At 37.8% G+C, this 18801-nt stretch overlaps 1 protein-coding gene and 1 long non-coding RNA gene across 2 annotated transcripts in view; both read right to left on the bottom strand.

Moving 5' to 3' along the window:
• LOC134227381 (uncharacterized) overlaps nucleotides 1–18801 on the bottom strand; it is an 831489-nt gene that overhangs the window by 20333 nt on the left and 792355 nt on the right. The gene's annotated exons all lie outside the window — the stretch shown is intronic.
• Nucleotides 13353–14632, bottom strand: LOC134227382 (uncharacterized). Its single transcript, XR_009983666.1, has 3 exons — nucleotides 13681–14632; nucleotides 13518–13599; nucleotides 13353–13451 (listed from the first exon to the last, which is right to left on the bottom strand). It is a non-coding gene; the product is annotated as an uncharacterized LOC134227382 (long non-coding RNA).

Here is an 18801-nt window from a genome sequence, read left to right as displayed (position 1 = left end):
ATCCATATCCAATCCAAATCCAATGCAAATCCAATCGAAATCCAATCTAAATCCAATCCACATTCAATCCAAATCCAATCCAAATCCAATCCAAATCCAATCCAAATTCAATCGAAATCCAATCCAAATCCAATCCAAATCCAATCCAAATCCAATCGAAATCCAATCTAAATCCAATCCAAATCCAATCCAAATCCAATCTAAATCCAATCCAAATGCAATCCAATCCAAATCCAATCTAATCCAAATGCAATCTAAGCCGTATTCAATCAAACCCGAATTAAACCAGAATCCAATTCAGATCCAATGCAATTCCATTTTGAATCCAATCCTTATCAAAGTCCAATCCAAATCCAGTTTGAATACAATCTGATTCCAATCCAAACCTTATCCAATCTAAATAAAATCCAAATCCAATCTGAATTCAATCCAAAATCGTTCTAAACGAAACTCAAATCCAATCCCAAGCCAATATAATTACAATTCCATACCAATTCAAATTCAATCCGAATCATTCCTCATCAAATCCAAATGCAGTTAAAATCTTGGCTTCTTGAGTTCTATTGCTACTTCTTCTATTTTTTATTTCTACGGATCCAAATGTTCCTTTTCCACCTTAACAACTAACGATCTGGGATTCATGCGGATTTCAAACCCTTTATTTCATCTTGGAAGCCTTCTGGCCTCTTTCGTACCAAGAGTCCCCACCCGAGCAGCACAAGTCAGACAAAAACTGTTTTGGCAACTTGATTGTGACTAAATCTGGTCACATATTGGTTTCAGTAACCTATGTGTCACGTTTCTCTTCAATCTTTAATCTATTGATTAGGAATCCAAATGTTCCTATTTAGTTCTTTCTGGGATTCCTCATGTTCCTCTTCGATCTTCATTTCAACGAATAGGAATCCAAAGTCGAGAAAATTACCAACCCGGAAATTTGCTACACCGGACCGGATATCGAACCGAGTAAACTTCAGCATGGTCTTGCTTTGTAGCCGCGCACATAACCGCTAGGCTGAGGAAGGTCCTTTACCACTGCACGATGTTTTCTCGCATTGTGACATAACCTTTAACAGTACCAACATACGAATATTGTATGAATGAAAGTGTAGTAATGACTAAAATTTGTTGAAGCACCAATAAAGATGAGATCGGATGGCAATGACATAAAATTGGAGCCAGGAATATTCATAGCTTGATCGAATTGAGTCTAGACTGTATCCAGGGTAGGCACAACCACCTATAAGGAACGCCGTTGTAGGATGTAATAGCTTAGAACGCCACCTGTGCCGTTCCATAAATCGAAAATCGTTATTGAGTTCCATCACCCTTATAGACTAGCCAAGTAACACACGTTTGGGAAACTCTTCTCGTGGAAATCTGCTTCAGCAAAATTATGTAAACAATTAGGAGTATAATAAATGTCTATTTCGGCGCTTTTCTCTTCTCTTGAAAGCACTTGTCCAATCTGAGGACGTTTTGTACATCTTAGGCAAGACGAGGAGCGTCTCCAATGGTGACAACAAGCAGTGTGCAAAATGATGTTGCATCTTCTAAACCTGTGCCGGTGCTACCGTTTCAATGCTATCGTGTGGAAAACCGGCCGGCGTCTTGGTCTCGTACTTAGGAAATTGTGTTTGGTGCCATGCTGAGGTAGGGACCTACTTGCGAAATATTAAGCTCAATGTCAAAACCCATGCAGAAAGCGGCGCCATCGTTTTCGGATTGCTTCGTTCAATATCCTTTTAGACTACCTGTTTCTAGACCAACATTTTCTCACTTTCGACATGCTAGGAACATAGTAAAATCCCAAATTATGCTGTATCCTGAACTATAAAATTAATATTATCAAAATTAATTACTAAAACAAAATCGTGCAAGCGAAAGTGGTTTTTGAACCCGACCAGAAACAAAATTATTTTAGTTTGAACATTTCCTTGATTTTTTTACTATATTCTGGTTAGTTCGCCTTCTACTCCAAACTGTAAGCCATAATATTTCTGTGTTTGAGAAAGGAATGCTCCTTTTGCAATTAGATTCAAGAGTTTGCAGCAATATAAATGCGTTTTCAATATTGATATCAAAATTGATGGCACGGAAGTATCTAACCAACGTAAGAACTTGATTTGCCTTTCTATGGAATCCAATGATGTAGGGGTAGTGCTTCCGTGACTTATCGAAAACAATAACACTGAGTTCGAAGAAAACATTTCAACCCTGCTGCGGAAAAGTGACTCTGTATCTTGTCGATAGTTTCCTTTTCGCGATTCAGTCTGGCAGTACCAGCGTCTTCGCAGCCAAGGAAAATGCAATTGTGCGCTCAACACCGCACCTCCACGTCAGTGACGACACCCTGCCGGCCGGGGGAATACACATGTCGGAGTCGCGTCGTCGTCGTCGCCGCTCCTTTGGGGCACCTAGTGCTGCAGTCAATCTCGCCCAGGCACCAGTTGGTTGGTATGCAGATTTTATGGTTGGCAATCACCGCGGATCCGAACATATCACCGTGTGTCGTCGCATGTAATGTTCTTCCACGTTCTTCTTTTATGCAACCCGCTTCGATGCGGGGATTGTGCTATTGCGCGAGACAGCGTTTTTTTGCACCGATTCTATTGTACAATTGGATCCAATTTTCCAATTGAAAGATTTTAACACGATCGATTTCCTTGAATTGTGGGAAAAATATTCTCAGCAATTTGTGGAATGTTAGGATAATTATTGTTGTGTTATAGAAATGGGTGCAATATTTACTAGTTCACATGAGAAAATATATAATTTATTGGCAAGTGGCATTGATGTTCCAGTAAATAATTGATGAAACTTTATAATGAGCTTAACAAATCGGAGGCTATAGATCTGGAGGCATAGTCACAACCCTATGCCATTACCTATGGCTGTGTACAAAAATGTGAGACATTCTTCTTGATACTTAGCATTACCCCTACTCGAAACCTGAGCGATTCCAAGCAACAGCATCAAAATTTAAGAAAATTTTTAATTCATGATTTTCTATTGAGTTGAAACTTTGCACAGTTTTTCAATTTCATCTAAATCGTCATTTTTCGATATCAAATCTTCATATTGAGTCACGACTAACTTTTCAAAAGGGTGTATGTGAAAATGGTTCAAAAATATTTAAAAAGCTGCACAGCAAAAACGGAATGTTCGATTGTTATGATTTTTCAGCAAAGTTAGACAACTAAATGGTGATTCTTAAGAAAATGTGCACAGTAAAAAAATTTTTTGCCTTTAAAATATCATTTTGTCACAAATACTCAAATATCTCAAAACCCTATCTTTTTTCGAACGTAATTTTTAGGAAAACGGTCCATTATATTAGCTATCTACCATAAAAATTTGGTGATGGTAAACTAATAAACAAAAAGTTATGACATTTCAAACATTTCACAATTTTCACATATAGTAAACAAAAAAAAATTCCGTGTATTTTTTTTCAAGAATCGCAGTTTGATGCTGATTTTATTGTTAAGGGCCTTGCGTGAGTTAAACAAGTTGTTTGTATGATATTCCATATTTATGTATTCATCGATATTATGTGTATTATATGTATAAATAAATAAAATGAATTAATATTATCCTAAGTATTAAATTAAATGTGGCAGTTACACAATGTGGTTATAGAAACTCTAGGAGTTTTGAGTTTGAATTTTGGTATGGGTTATGATATCATGAAAACAGTTTATTAATACTTATTTTTATTTATTTTTATTCAATTTTTTTTAAATATCGAACACTTTTGAATTATTATCAGCACAGTTTGAGTATAGTTTTGCTTTAATTTTATTTTCCGACAATGGAATGAAACAGTGAAATTTTTGGGTTCCTTGGATCGTTTTCGCGTTATTAAATTGCTCGCTGAGCTCTGAAGCCTTTATTTCGTACTCTTCAGTAGTAGTGAAACAAAATGATAATTTGGTTAAATCTTTTTCTTTTCTACGATTTGCCCAATCAAAAAGTTCTTTCGCAGTTTTAATTGGATGCTCACGTTCTTTGGCTAAACTTGCTCTTGTGGCCATGCGCTTTATTGTGCCTCCAATAGCATCACAAGGACCTTTGCCATGTGATGTAGCAAAAAAATGCCATTCTGCATCAATTCCGTACATTGATTTAAATTGTCATAGGCTCGAAAAATTCTTACGATTTTTGTACTGCGACGCTGCTCCATCAGACATGAAATATATCTTTTTGACTTCTTTATGCTTATCAACGCGTAAAAAGTTAATCATTTTTTCAATGAACAAGTTTACGGATACTGAATCGTGTCTTAAATCTTCGGAAATCATAATAAAACTTAAGTGTTTAATTTGCGTACTTCCATTAAAATAAATAACGAATGGATGAATTGTAGCTTGTTGTACGTTCCAGTGATGGGACTGCACTTCATCTTGCAATACAAAGCTGTAATTTTCAGAAAAATCACAAATGACTAAAAATTCACCATTTTGTAAATGTTTTTTCGTATTTTTTAAAAATCTGGATTGTTCTGTTTTAATGAAATCGTGAGTGATTAAACTTTCTAATTTCAAGCAAAAATATGACACAAACTCATCTACAGGTTTTACAATAGTTTCTATGTCACACCTATCCGTGGTCACCCATTGCTCAAATGATAACTGATCAATATATTTTTCTTCAAACTCAGCGAATAAAGTATTTTCCAATGATGAAGAATCTGGACAATCCGAACAAGATCGTAGATAGCAATTTGATGTTGTATTTTCACACAAAAGACTACCAGTTAACATTTTAATATCCTTTGTTAAATTGATTCTTTTCAAACTATGTAAAATAAGATTAATATTCTCATGGGTTGTGCACACACACACATTATGTGTTCCTGAATTGGAAAGAAGCTTACATTGCCTTGGCCGAAGGCTTGCAAATGAGGAAAAACCTATTTTAATATTATCGTGAATTTCCTTGAAGCGTGTGTACGCTTCTTTCAAAGTCGTCATCATTAATCGTTTTTGGATTGCTTGACGCTTTCCATCTTTTTTTACTGATACATAATCTTTTTGACCAGGCATAGCTCGCCTTACTTCATCATCTTCAAAATATTGAACTACTACTATTTCATCTGTTAATGCAGTACTAGACCTAGTATTTTTGGTTGAAAGACAGTTATTCTTCAATTGTTTTGCCTCTTTTACTGTATTTCTATTGGTTTTGAACTCATCAATGGCATCCTGAATAGACCACGAACTTGGCAGCATCGACAAAATCAATAATTTTTCTTTCCTTGTCGTGGCTGCATTCGAGAACCTTTCCTTCATATTTATAATTACCTCATCGTAGTCTGTATTTTCCACATCATCAGGTCCTAATTTGAAGAGGTTTCTTCGTACAGCTTCGTTTATTTCACGGTATTTTTCTCCGGGTAATAAACGTAGTCCATCTTACTCCATTTAATCGGAGTCACTTTTATCCCAGCTATGCCCTCGTTAAAGCGTTCGATGTTGACCTTTTGGATACACTCATCTTCCGATTGATTTGTTGAAACAGATTTCGCTGATGGTACGGTGGCAAGGCTCTCAGCACTTAATACTTCTGGTAATTCCTCAGTTGTTGTCGATACATCTGGCAATTCCTCAGTTGCTGTCGTTTTCGAACTTCCTGCGCTCTGCTCAACCGATGATATACAAATTGCTCTTTTGTCAACGTTTAGACGGCAGGACGTGCAAATGCGTAAATTTGTATTCAATGTGGACATTGGAGCATAACCAGTCGCTTTCAGTTTATCTATGGTGCTTTCGGTGAGATTTCGTAACTCTTTTGAACACTTTTTTCCATCAAACGGCCTACAACAGTTGAGAAAGCGGCTACTCATGTTGTTCGTAATATTGCAATAAACAAAATCACTTTTAAGTTTTTACTGACTAGTTTGGTGTCATTTGCTTGACTGAAGAAAAGTAGTAATTTTTTTACTTTTTCGTGAGCATTGTCATGGTATGTACCTATCATGCATTTGTTGTTGTTGAAGATACCCGTTTCCTCCCGATCATAAAGTCTATTCTCTAAGAGGTATATTTTTTGCAGGTAAACTATAGACGTACACGTGTATATAAATCTTTGATTTTGCAGCTTTTGTCTTAAAAATAACATTTCTGATATGTTTCTATCAACGTTATTATCAACAGGTTTCAACACTATTAAAAGAATTTTTCGCCAGTCACGTGCAATGAAAATTATGACACTATGGGTCTGTTCAAATATTACGTAACGCGAAAAATGTTGTTTTTAAGAACCCCCCACCCCCTCGTAACAATCTGTAACAAAATTTAGAACTACCCCCACCCCTATGCGTAACGCGTAACAAATCCTTTTTTTTTGAAAAAATCTTGTTATTGGTAGAATTTGAACCACGATACAATAAATTATTATTTTTTGTGTGTTTTATGCTATTTTGACGACAATAACTATTTTTTGAGAAATTTAAATATTTTTTCTCAATTGTTACGCGTAACAATTTCTCGAAGGACCCCCACCCCCTATATTTTGCGTAGCAAATCGTAACAAAAATAAAACAACCCCCCACCCCCTATTGCGTTACGTAATATTTGAACAGACCCTATCAATACTTTTGATCACAACACTGGATCGTGTCTAAGTTTCTTATAGATGCTATGAATAATTAAATCAAAATATCATGAAAACAACTTGTTTAAATCACGTCCCTTGACAATAAAATCTGCATCAAACTGCAATTCTCGAAATAACTTACACAGAAAAAAATTTTTTTTTACTAAATGTGAAAATTGTGATATGTTTGAAATGTCATAACTTTTTTGTTTATTAGTTTACCATCACCAAATTTTTATGGTAGATAGCTAATATAATGGACCGTTTTCCCTAAAAAAATTACGTTCGAAAAAAGATAGGGTTTTGAGATATTTGAGCTTTTGTGACAAAAATGATATTTTTAAAGGCAAAAAAAATTTTTTTTACTGTGCACATTTTCTTAAGAATCACCATTTAGTTGTTTGTGTTTGCTGAAAAAATCATAACAATCGAACATTCCGTTTTTGCTGTGCAGCTTTTTAAATATTTTTGAACCATTTTCACATACACCCTTTTGAAAAGTTAGTCGTGACTCAATATGAAGATTTGATATCGAAAAATGACGATTTAGATGAAATTGAAAAACTGTGCAGAGTTTCAAATATTTTCGAAATGGTCGCTCAGGATCGACTGACATGCCCCCGTGGAATGCCTCACCTGCAGAATTACATCAGCTGTATATTTGTTGATGCAACCAGAACAGGGAAAAGGAATTCCATCTAACGGAAGCCACAATGCTAAAGACTTCTACATCTCGTCGACTTGATGCTGGTAAAGGGAAATTCCAGCTGCGATATTTGGATCTCACATCCTGAATTTGACCAAAATACAATGTGCAAACTTGTGGTTAGAATGTTTATCAATTCAACACTTTTGAGTGGGCTTATTCCAAACTTATTATGATATTTACTGTGTTAAACAATGAACTGCTTGAAGAGAAATGGCATGTTATTTATTATGTTAATCCCGAGAATTCAAAAAAATAGCTCGATATTGTGGAGGCAATTTCCGAAATCCATTGCATTTATTTTCATGGAAAACTAGTCGACCCGGCAGACGTTGTCCTGCATAGTAGGCGCGTTGTGAACTGCCTAGGCAAAATTCCCATATGAATCCTAATTTTAATTTTTCACGTTTCACTCAACTTTACTCGTGGTTTTCGCATGAGTAAATATCATATAAACCCGTCGGAAACGATAATGAACATATCCACTGAAGGAATGAAGAAAATCCGTCCAGCCGTTTTTGAATTATGCGGATACGAACACAGACCATTTCATTTTTATTATATAGATAGATATCAAGTCGCTTGGCTTAAGATTCTTTAGAACAAAAATGGGAACTCTTTATCCTCGCACCTATCAGAAATTTGTTGACATCACAGGAGACTGTCACCTATGGAGTCAGCTATGGTACGGCTTCGGTACGTACACCTTCTAGAATTGTCTTGACAAGGATCCAACGATTTCTCTCCAGCGGCGGAAATTTTAGCCAAAAATTTCTATGTGGAGAACATGCTCACCGGAGTCGAAGACGAGGACGATGGAGCTCAACTATGTATCCCAGCTTCGGAACCTACTGAAGTCAGCTGGGTTTAGCCTACGTAAGTGGGCATCTAACTCCAATGCCACAGCCATACCATCCGAGCTATGCGACGAGCGCTTGCTCTGGACATACCGTCTACCATAAAAACTCTGGGGTTGATATGGGAACCGGCAACCACTATACCATTCCTAAATGGTCACCCACGAACTCTATTACTAGAAGAACGGTATTATCGGATACTACAAAACTGTTTGACCCTCTAGGGTTGATCAGTCCGATAATAGTGCTGGCTAAAATATTCATTCAAACCCTCTGGCGAAGTTCACATTCTTGGGATAATCCTCTTGATGAACAACAACAACAACACACAGTATTGGCTTACTTTCCACAACAGCATCGATGCGCTACCATCAATTTTCGTTCCACGTTGGGTAGCCTTTGCCAACGCTCCAGTAAATGTGGAACTGTACGGATTCTGTGATGCATCGATCCGAGCATACGGTGCATGTCTGTATATTCGAACGGTCTCTAATGACGATAGCATTTCCGTGCGTCTTCTGACTGCCAAATCCAAAGTGGCGCCTCTCGGAGACTCTAAAAGGCAGAATTTGTACCATAAGGTCAACTCCAGCATCGCTCTGAACACCCGATCCTTCTTCTGGTCGGACTCAACGATAACGCTTCACTGGCTCAATTCGGTTCCCTCCAGGTGGAAAACTTTTGTGGCGAATCGGGTTTCAGAAGTCCAACACCTAACAGCGAATGGTGTATGGGCTCATGTATCGGGCATGGACAACCCTGCGGACATTATATCACGCGGGATGGAACCTAATCAGCTGAAGGAGTCCACGGTTTGGTGGACAGGACCGCCATGGTTGAAGCAGCCATCACGCTTCTGGCCTCCGCTCCTACAAGCGGAATTACAGGAGCTTCCTGTTGAAGCATTGGAAGAACGATCCGTATCGCTACCGATTCACACCCAGGAACCGAATCAGTTATTTCACCGTTCGTCCTTTGCATAACTAATTCATCTAATTGCCCTGATCCAACGTTTTGTCTACAATATCAAGCCAGAAAACCACTCTCGTCACAGATTAGGAACTAAATCAAGCCATTTCATCATTGATGCGTTTAGCACAAACAGAAGTGTTCTCAAACGAGATCGCATCAGTAGCTTCCGATGGACAAATGAAGTCGACTTCACCTTTAAAGAATCTTGCGCCTGTTCTGAAGGACGGCATTCTACGTGTTGGTAGGCGTGTTGATTTCGGAGGACAGCAAACATCCAATAATCCTTCCGGCTCGTCACCCGCTGACTGAAGCTATTTTGGAGCAATATCATCGCAAATATCTACACGCCGGACCACAATTGCTTGTGGCAAGTGTCCGGGAGAAGTTCTGGCCGCTACGCATCCGTAACTTGGCACGGAGTGTGGTTCATTCATACGTCAATTGTTTTCGATGCAAGCCTACTTTTCTGGAGCAACTCATGGGAGATTGCCCCCAGAAAGAATAACGCCTCCTTTGCCTTTCCACAACACCGGCGTTGATCTATGTGGACCATTCTACCATCGGAAGAATCGCAAAGCAGTTTCTAGTAAGTGCTATATCGCTATTTTCATCTGCCTTTTCACCACCACCACCCACGCACCACGTGGACTCAGGTCGGAACGGAACAACGTCGAAGTGGGCACAATGGTGCTCCTCAAGGATAACAATCTTCCTCCGCTAAAGTGGCGATATGGAAGAGTCACCTAAGTCATTCGTGGAGCTGACGGCAACATCAGAGTCGTCGACGTGATAACAGCCTTGCGTGCTTCCGATGCGCATACCATGGAGGTTTCGGAGGCCCTCTAGCACTGACGTCTACCCTCGCGGTATTGTCATACACAGAAAAAAATGTTTAAATTTCAACGACGTGTAAACAAGATCTGTTGTAAAATCACAGTAATTGAATTTGTTCTTTGATTTAAATTTCCATCAAAATCGATGCACATATTTGGAACATTGAAAATTATTTAAAATTACACGAATTATTACTTATTTTACAATTGATGTAAAATAAATCAACATTCATTTAATCTTCCATCAATAAAACTTTAATTTTACACGGTCGTGTAAATTTCAATCGGCACTATTTGAACGTTGAAACAATATGGCGTCCCCGAACGCTTTAAAGCATATTCTCAAGCAGAATGCAAATTCAATTTGTATTAAATCAATCGTGAACAAGTCCAGGCTACACGATGGATCAACTACGTGTATGGTAAGAATAGTTTGCGCTAATATTTAAATTCCTAAATTCAAATATTTCTTATTTTACAGCTGTTTTATTTTAGCCGCCGGGTCTCCTTTTTGTTCCAGAGAAGCAGGATGCACAATTTCATTGAATAAAAGTGCATGGAAGTGCTTATCTTACCGCATCATGTTATACACACTGAATGAATAGATAGAATATGTATTTATTTAAATTATGAAACTGTTGACCAATAAAAAAATAAGAATTTTTTTATATATTATTTATTATCTTATGAGTATGGGAAAAACAAAGGGGGCGATAAAAATTTATTTAACTTTACATGCATTGATTACACCAAACGTGTAAAATTCAACGATTCTGATTGAATTTTCAATTCGTGTAAAATTAACATATAATTTAATTTTAGATGTATTTTGATGCTCCAAATATGTGCATCAAAATAAACGTAATTTTACACGAAAATTTTAACTGTGCACAACCAAGCCTGGCGACCTGACTCGAGCCTTAACGATGACGTTGACGTTTAGAAGAAGACTCAAATCAAACAAAGAGGAAAGTCGCCTGTTAGGAGAAGCAGCACAGTGATGACCGTAGTATTAGTGTGAGAAGTGAATCGATATTCGAAGTATGTATACACGATTTGTTGAAAGGTCTAACCTTTTATGTGAAGGTAGACTAGACTAGAATAGACGATTGGTTGAAAGGACTAACCTTCAACGGGGGCTGACACAAATTTTATCACAACTCCCTCCAGATGTTAAAGTTCACATTTATGGTGACTTTAACCAACGCAATGCCGATTTCATTCTGGACTCTGAAAATGAAAGTATTCTACTCCCAGTCGTTGGGGACAATGAAACATTGCAATTTATTTTCGATTCAACCTCTAAACTTGGGCTTAATCAAATTAACCATATAAAAAAGATACAGCAATGCTATTTGGACTTTTTATTAACTAACGTATATGAAGATTTATGTGTGACTGAATCATTAAATCCATTGTGTAAAAATGAAGCGTTTCACACAGCAATCGAATATTCTTTGATCATTCACGCCCACCAAAGACCCAACGACTATGAGTACAAGGAAGTCTTCGAATACCATTTAGCAGACTATGAAAGAATTAAACTAAGATTAAATGGTATTAATTGGCAGTTAATTATAAGGAATGAAGGAAACTGGTGCATACACTTTTAACGAAACTTTACAGCAAATAATTAAACAAGAAATTCCACTTAAGAAAAAACGACGACAAAGAAATACAAAAAGTCCAATCTGGTACAACAGTGCAAAAATTGCAAACAAAAAGCACATAAAATCTACAAGAAAGAAGAGAGTGATCGAAACTTAGCGAAATATTTGGAAATCTGCGACCAACTGAATCTAGCCATCAGTAATGCACTTGAAAAATATAATTCAAAAACTGAGCTTGAAATAAAGTCCTGTCCAAAGAAACAAAATTAAAACCAGACAATTTCCCATCTGTAATGCACCTCGACGAAAATGTTGGCGATAGCTCGGAATAAAAATGTAATTTATTTGCCAGTTTTTTCCAAGACATATATACTACATTTTCGGAAGAAGATTGCGATCGCGATTATTTTGCGTTTTATCCAGAAGATGTTAGTGTAAATCAAATTCAAGTCCAGGAAATTTTCGACGCTTTAATGAACTTGGATGCTTCGAAGGAACCTGGCCTGGACATGATTCCACCAATATTTATTAAAAAATTAGCAAAAGAACTCACTACTCCTCTATATTGGCTTTTCAAAAAGCTCTTTTCTAGTACCAATATTTAAATCTGGTCGAAAATCAGATGTACGTAATTATCGTGGCATAGCCCTTATCTCTTGCATTCCAAAACTTTTCAAGGTAATTGTCAACGAGAAGCTATTTTTGCAAATCAAAAACAGAGTAACTAACACACAATACGGCTTTTTAAAAGGTCGCTCGACCTCAACAAATCTGCTTCAATTCGTAGACTTTTCATTGAATGCAATGGAAGACGGCAACCATGTAGAAGCTCTATATACGGACTTTAGCAAGGCATTCGATCGCATTGATATACCGATGCTGCTTTTTAAACTACACAAAATTGGAATTGAACTACGACTCCTGAAATGCCTTGAATCATACCAACTGACCGCCAACAAATTATCAAATTTATTAGGCTGGACATCATTTCCACTCCCATCATACAAAGCACGCTGCATGCTTATTGACATACAGACTTTGAAAGAGCGGCGTGGAATTGCAATGGTTTCCTTCTTAAATGATATCGTTTCGCAACGTGTTGATTCACCTGAAATCTTATCAAAATTAAACTTTTATATTCCTTCAAGGCAACTTCGTAATCGTACCTTATTTATAACAAACTATCATCGAACAAATTATGCCAAATTTGGATCTTTGAATCGAACAATGGACATTTACAATCAACACTGCGAAGCTATCGACTTTACAATGTCTCCCCGACTAGTTAGTCATAACAAAATTTTATCACAATTATATCAATATGTGTTACAAATAACAAAACTTGCAATAATTTTGTTATAAATTCTCTGCCAAAGATGGAGGAAATAAAATTTTATGATCGTCATAACATGATTATAACATAATGTGTTATGTTTATTTCTACCGAAAAAAAATGCCTACCTTTTTTGGTAGATATGTATAATGTATATCTACCTATAGGAATTGGAAAAGTGAGGTACCACCTACAGTATAACTTGAATCTACATCCAAAGTTGAACCAGCTGGACAAACTTAATTGCCTACATTATGGATAATCATAATCTTTCCAGGGACATAATTTGCTATAGTCCAAGCTATTTTCACCCCTTTTTATGTAACACAACGAGTTATATTTTTGTTCAATTAATAACATATTTAGTAATAATTTTGTTAAAACTAGAAGAGATTTTGTTACAATTTTTGTTATTTTAGGGGATTTCGACTGGAATAGTTGCTAATTTTCAGGATTTTCGGCTTTCAGTCACATGAAAATGTTGATAATTTCAAATCATTGCCAACGTTTCGATCCGGGGGTTTGGATCTTCATCAGGGCCTGTCATTTATTGGCGATACGGTAATAAATTGCAATGGTACATAAGTGAAATATTGTGTGACTTACTCGAGATTAATCAACCTGTCTATTGAAGTGTGGGTCACACGATGGACTGTCAGGTGGGTTGGGGTAAACTGCACTAGGTTCACTATTGTTTTGTTTGTTTGTTAAATTTGGAAAATCGAGTTTAGTATACTAAGTGTTTGGGGGATGCATGATATCATCTTACTTTGTCCCAGCACCATAAACAAGATGGGTGGGTGGTGAAGAACAGGATGGGCACTACACAGTAAGTCACTACGATACACTTCTACCATGACCAGCTGTTGGCAGTTGCTGAACTATAATAATATCGCTGTCGGGTGTTCGTGGTTTAGGGTGGTAATGGGGTGGTCAAGTATGTTTGTGTGGGTTGTGTTGTTGTTAAGTCATGTGGGTCGTGTCGATAATCTTGGTTTATTGACGACGCATTTCTCTCTTCTCTCTGTGTTTTGATCGTGAAGAGAAGATTTGCGTACGCACAGCTTAGGTTGTCGGTGTCCGTCCGATGGTTGACCGTGTTAGAGGTAGTGGCAATATGACACATCTCTAACACTTGCAGAGCTTGCTTCTTGTAGGATTTATCGACGATTGTGGGATTTTGGATGTTGAAGCGGTGTTGATGGGTGATGCAGTGGTTAATCAGGGCTGATTTCTCTTGGAGTTGTAGTACTTCTGGGTCTGTGTATTGGTATCCTTCCAACAGCTGTTTGTCCAATTTGTTGATGTTGGATTGGTGTCCGTACATTCGGGTTCTGAGCTTATTGGTCGTCATACCGATATATTTACTAGGGCAATTCGTACAGTCAATCCTGTAGATGACGTTGCTTTTGTTGAGCTCTGATACCGGATCCTTCGCATTTTTGTAAAGATGTCCTACTGTGTTGCAGTTGCTGTGTGAGATACCAATATTCAAGCCACTGTTGAGAAGGATGTGTTTGATGTTTGGTGTTAAGCCTTGGATGAATGGGATGGATCTGAAGATAGTGGGTTTATCCGGGGTCTCGATGCGTGGTGGTTGATGTAGGAGTCGATTGATGAGCGTGTGGGGATAGTCGTTTTTACTGAGGTGGTGATGAATGAGCTGATCTTGTTGACGTTTATTTCGGATGGTACTTAGGTTACGCACTCTGTCAATGAAATTATTGACGACTGCAAGTTTTTGATCCGTGGGGTGGAAGGAGAAGTAGTTCAGAATTCTACCTGAAGAAATTGGTTTCGCATACCAATCAGTTTTAACGCTTCCATCATCAAACCTTAATATTAGTAGGTCGAGGAATGGACCAGTAGTCCCCAACACAACATCTCCCACATACCACCTATGTAAGTACATTGCCGATATTCTCCAAAGATCGTTCACGAGTCAATACAATGTTGTTGACTCAACAACATTCCGTGAATATGTCAACCAACTGGTTATACCAACAGACCATGTACTGGTTTCATTTGATGCAGTGTCTTTGTTCACCAATGTTACCAAAGATGTGGTGATCCACGACATAATCATGATGTGGGACAAAATACGGGACAACACCAGCATAAATTTGGATCTCTTCTTAGAAATTATTGAATTCTGCATCAGTGCCAGTTTCTTTTGTTTCCGGCAAAAATTCTACCTACAGATATCTGGAACTGCAATGGGAAGCCCTCTCTCTCCAATTTTGGCTGATATTGTGATGGAAAATTTGCTACACAGATCAATAACAGCTGCCAACATTCCTCCGACATTCATTCGAAAATACGTGGATGACTTGTTTCTTGTCCTACATAAAGATCAAGTAAATGCAGTATTAGCAATTTTCAATACTCAAAACTCCAATATCAGCTTCACATCGGAAGTTGAGCAAAACATGCAGCTTCCATTCCTCGACCTACTAATATTAAGGTTTGATGATGGAAGCGTTAAAACTGATTGGTATGCGAAACCAATTTCTTCAGGTAGAATTCTGAACTACTTCTCCTTCCACCCCACGGATCAAAAACTTGCAGTCGTCAATAATTTCATTGACAGAGTGCGTAACCTAAGTACCATCCGAAATAAACGTCAACAAGATCAGCTCATTCATCACCACCTCAGTAAAAACGACTATCCCCACACGCTCATCAATCGACTCCTACATCAACCACCACGCATCGAGACCCCGGATAAACCCACTATCTTCAGATCCATCCCATTCATCCAAGGCTTAACACCAAACATCAAACACATCCTTCTCAACAGTGGCTTGAATATTGGTATCTCACACAGCAACTGCAACACAGTATGACATGTTTACAAAAAGCGAAGGATCCGGTATCAGAGCTCAACAAAAGCAACGTCATCTACAGGATTGACTGTACGAATTGCCCTAGTAAATATATCGGTATGACGACCAATAAGCTCAGAACCCGAATGTACGGACACCAATCCAACATCAACAAATTGGACAAACAGCTGTTGGAAGGATACCAATACACAGACCCAGAAGTACTACAACTCCAAGAGAAATCAGCCCTGATTAACCACTGCATCACCCATCAACACCGCTTCAACATCCAAAATCCCACAATCGTCGATAAATCCTACAAGAAGCAAGCTCTGCAAGTGTTAGAGATGTGTCATATTGCCACTACCTCTAACACGGTCAACCATCGGACGGACACCGACAACCTAAGCTGTGCGTACGCAAATCTTCTCTTCACGATCAAAACACAGAGAGAAGAGAGAAATGCGTCGTCAATAAACCAAGATTATCGACACGACCCACATGACTTAACAACAACACAACCCACACAAACATACTTGACCACCCCATTACCACCCTAAACCACGAACACCCGACAGCGATATTATTATAGTTCAGCAACTGCCAACAGCTGGTCATGGTAGAAGTGTATCGTAGTGACTTACTGTGTAGTGCCCATCCTGTTCTTCACCACCCACCCATCTTGTTTATGGTGCTGGGACAAAGTAAGATGATATCATGCATCCCCCCCAAACACTTAGTATACTAAACTCGATTTTCCAAATTTAACAAACAAACAAAACAATAGTGAACCTAGTGCAGTTTACCCCAACCCACCTGACAGTCCATCGTGTGACCCACACTTCAATAGACAGGTTGATTAATCTCGAGTAAGTCACACAATATTTCACTTATGTACCATTGCAATTTATTACCGTATCGCCAATAAATGACAGGCCCTGATGAAGATCCAAACCCCCGGATCGAAACGTTGGCAATGATTTGAAATTATCAACATTTTCATGTGACTGAAAGCCGAAAATCCTGAAAATTTGTTATTTTAACTACTAATGGTACATGTTTTATAACAACCGCTGTTATAAAAAGCTGCTGTAACAGAATAACAAGGTCTGATATAAATCTGTTACTATCTACTGGTCGGGTCGGCAGAATCTTAAAACATATTTTAATTGAATCTGAAATCGCAACACATAAGACAATAATTAATCTCTAGTTAATTTTTATTTTGTTAAATATTTCAAAATTTATGTATATTAGCATTAAGAAATGAAAAATTATGTATATTTATATTTACTAGTCTACGACGGTTGACGAAATTAATAAATAAATAAAAAATAAATAAATAAATAAATAAAGATGACAACCCTTATCAATAATTCATATCAAAAGTATATAAAATCAATAGCAATAGGAATCAATCTCCCTCGATTATTATCAGATTCCCATCCTAATTCCTAGCCTTCAGCTTTTTTATTGATGCTCAGAGCGGTTTGGCAGAATCCCAGCCAAAAATGAACATGAAACATTGGTTACCTGTATGCACAATCTCGTAATCAAATTGATATTTCAAAAAGTACTTTGGTAGATTGCTTTAATTGTAAAAATCGTCCACAACGATAAATGCGCATACACTTAAATGAAATGCGCTTCTAATCTATTTATAGCAGACCCGACGAACTTCGTTTCGCCTAAAATTGATTTATTCTCTGGGGCCCTCCTTAGCCGTGCGGTAAGACGCGCGGCTACAAAGCAAGACCATGCTGAGGGTGGCTGGGTTCGATTCCCGGTGCCGGTCTAGGCAATTTTCGGATTGGAAATTATCTCGACTTCCCAGGGCATAAAAGTATCATTGTGTTAGCCTCATGATATACGAATGCAAAAATGGTAACTTGGCTTAGAAACCTCGCAGCTAATAACTGTGGAAGTGCTTAATGAACACTAAGCTGCGAGGCGGCTCTGTCCCAGTGTGGGGATGTAATGCCAATAAGAAGAAGAAGACGATGATTTATTCTCTGATTAGTTCTCGCATTAAGAAAAAAAAACTACATTTGTATGGTAGCCCCCCTTTCCAGAAGGTGGAGGTGTTTTGAGCCACCACAGAAACATCTTCCCTTCCAAAACCTCCACATGGCAGATTTGGTTCCATTTGCTTGATTAATTCTCGAGTTATAAAGATTTTGATGTAGGAGTCCCCCTTTCCAAAGAGGGGAGGGGACTCAAACCATCTTAAGAACCTTCCCGGCCCTGAAAACTTCTGCATACAAATTTTCACACCGATCGGTTCAGTAGTTTCCGAGTCTATAAGGGTCAGCCAGGCAGACATTCATTTTTATGTATATAGAAGGAGACTAGCAAACCCGACGAACTTTGCTTCGCCTGAAATTCCTCGGTCCACGAACCTTTTTTGTCTTTATTGGCGAGACTTTCAGCCCAAGGCTGGCTCGTCTTGCAGCCAAGAACCTCTTATTATTATTTGTCTACTTCAGGTTTCTAATATTATATTCTGCATATTTAATTCATCAAGGTTCAACGGTTTATTAATGTTAAACAAAACTCTCCTTTTACTTGAAATCTATTCTTATAAATGCTAGCTTCCTAAATGCTTCATTTTCACTTCCTATGCTTACAAGAGTGAGTTCGTATTTTAGCTAGCACGCAGTACAATTACGCGATCCGTAATATTTTGTTCTGTATTATGCAGTCTGGAAAGTGAATTAAATAGTGCGTGCTTGATCGTAGTTTCACGTAGAGCACGATTTTTTACAGCTTTGAACGGTTGGTTAGTAAATTAGTTAGTGCGTGTTCAAGATAAAACCAGTCAGACTCATTGTGCGCAGTTCTCAATATTACGATTCCAGGTACGAAAAAATATGGAACTGTTGTGAGTAAATATGATATTTTTATTGTCTGATGGGTTTTTGCTTGTTTTTATTGCTTTTGTTCCGTTTCTTTTCTTTTATTCTCGTTCCAGAGGGCGAGTAATGGCGCTTGAACCTTGGCTTTTATGTACACTGATAAGAAGAATTCCTCATGTTTTCACAGTAACCTGTATGAATCCATGCGAA

The sequence above is a fragment of the Armigeres subalbatus genome, chromosome 3 (assembly GCF_024139115.2).
Source record: "Armigeres subalbatus isolate Guangzhou_Male chromosome 3, GZ_Asu_2, whole genome shotgun sequence".
NCBI classification, from domain to species: domain Eukaryota; kingdom Metazoa; phylum Arthropoda; class Insecta; order Diptera; family Culicidae; genus Armigeres; species Armigeres subalbatus.
Note: the sequence above shows the minus strand (reverse complement) of the source record. Positions and strands in the feature narration are given on the sequence as shown.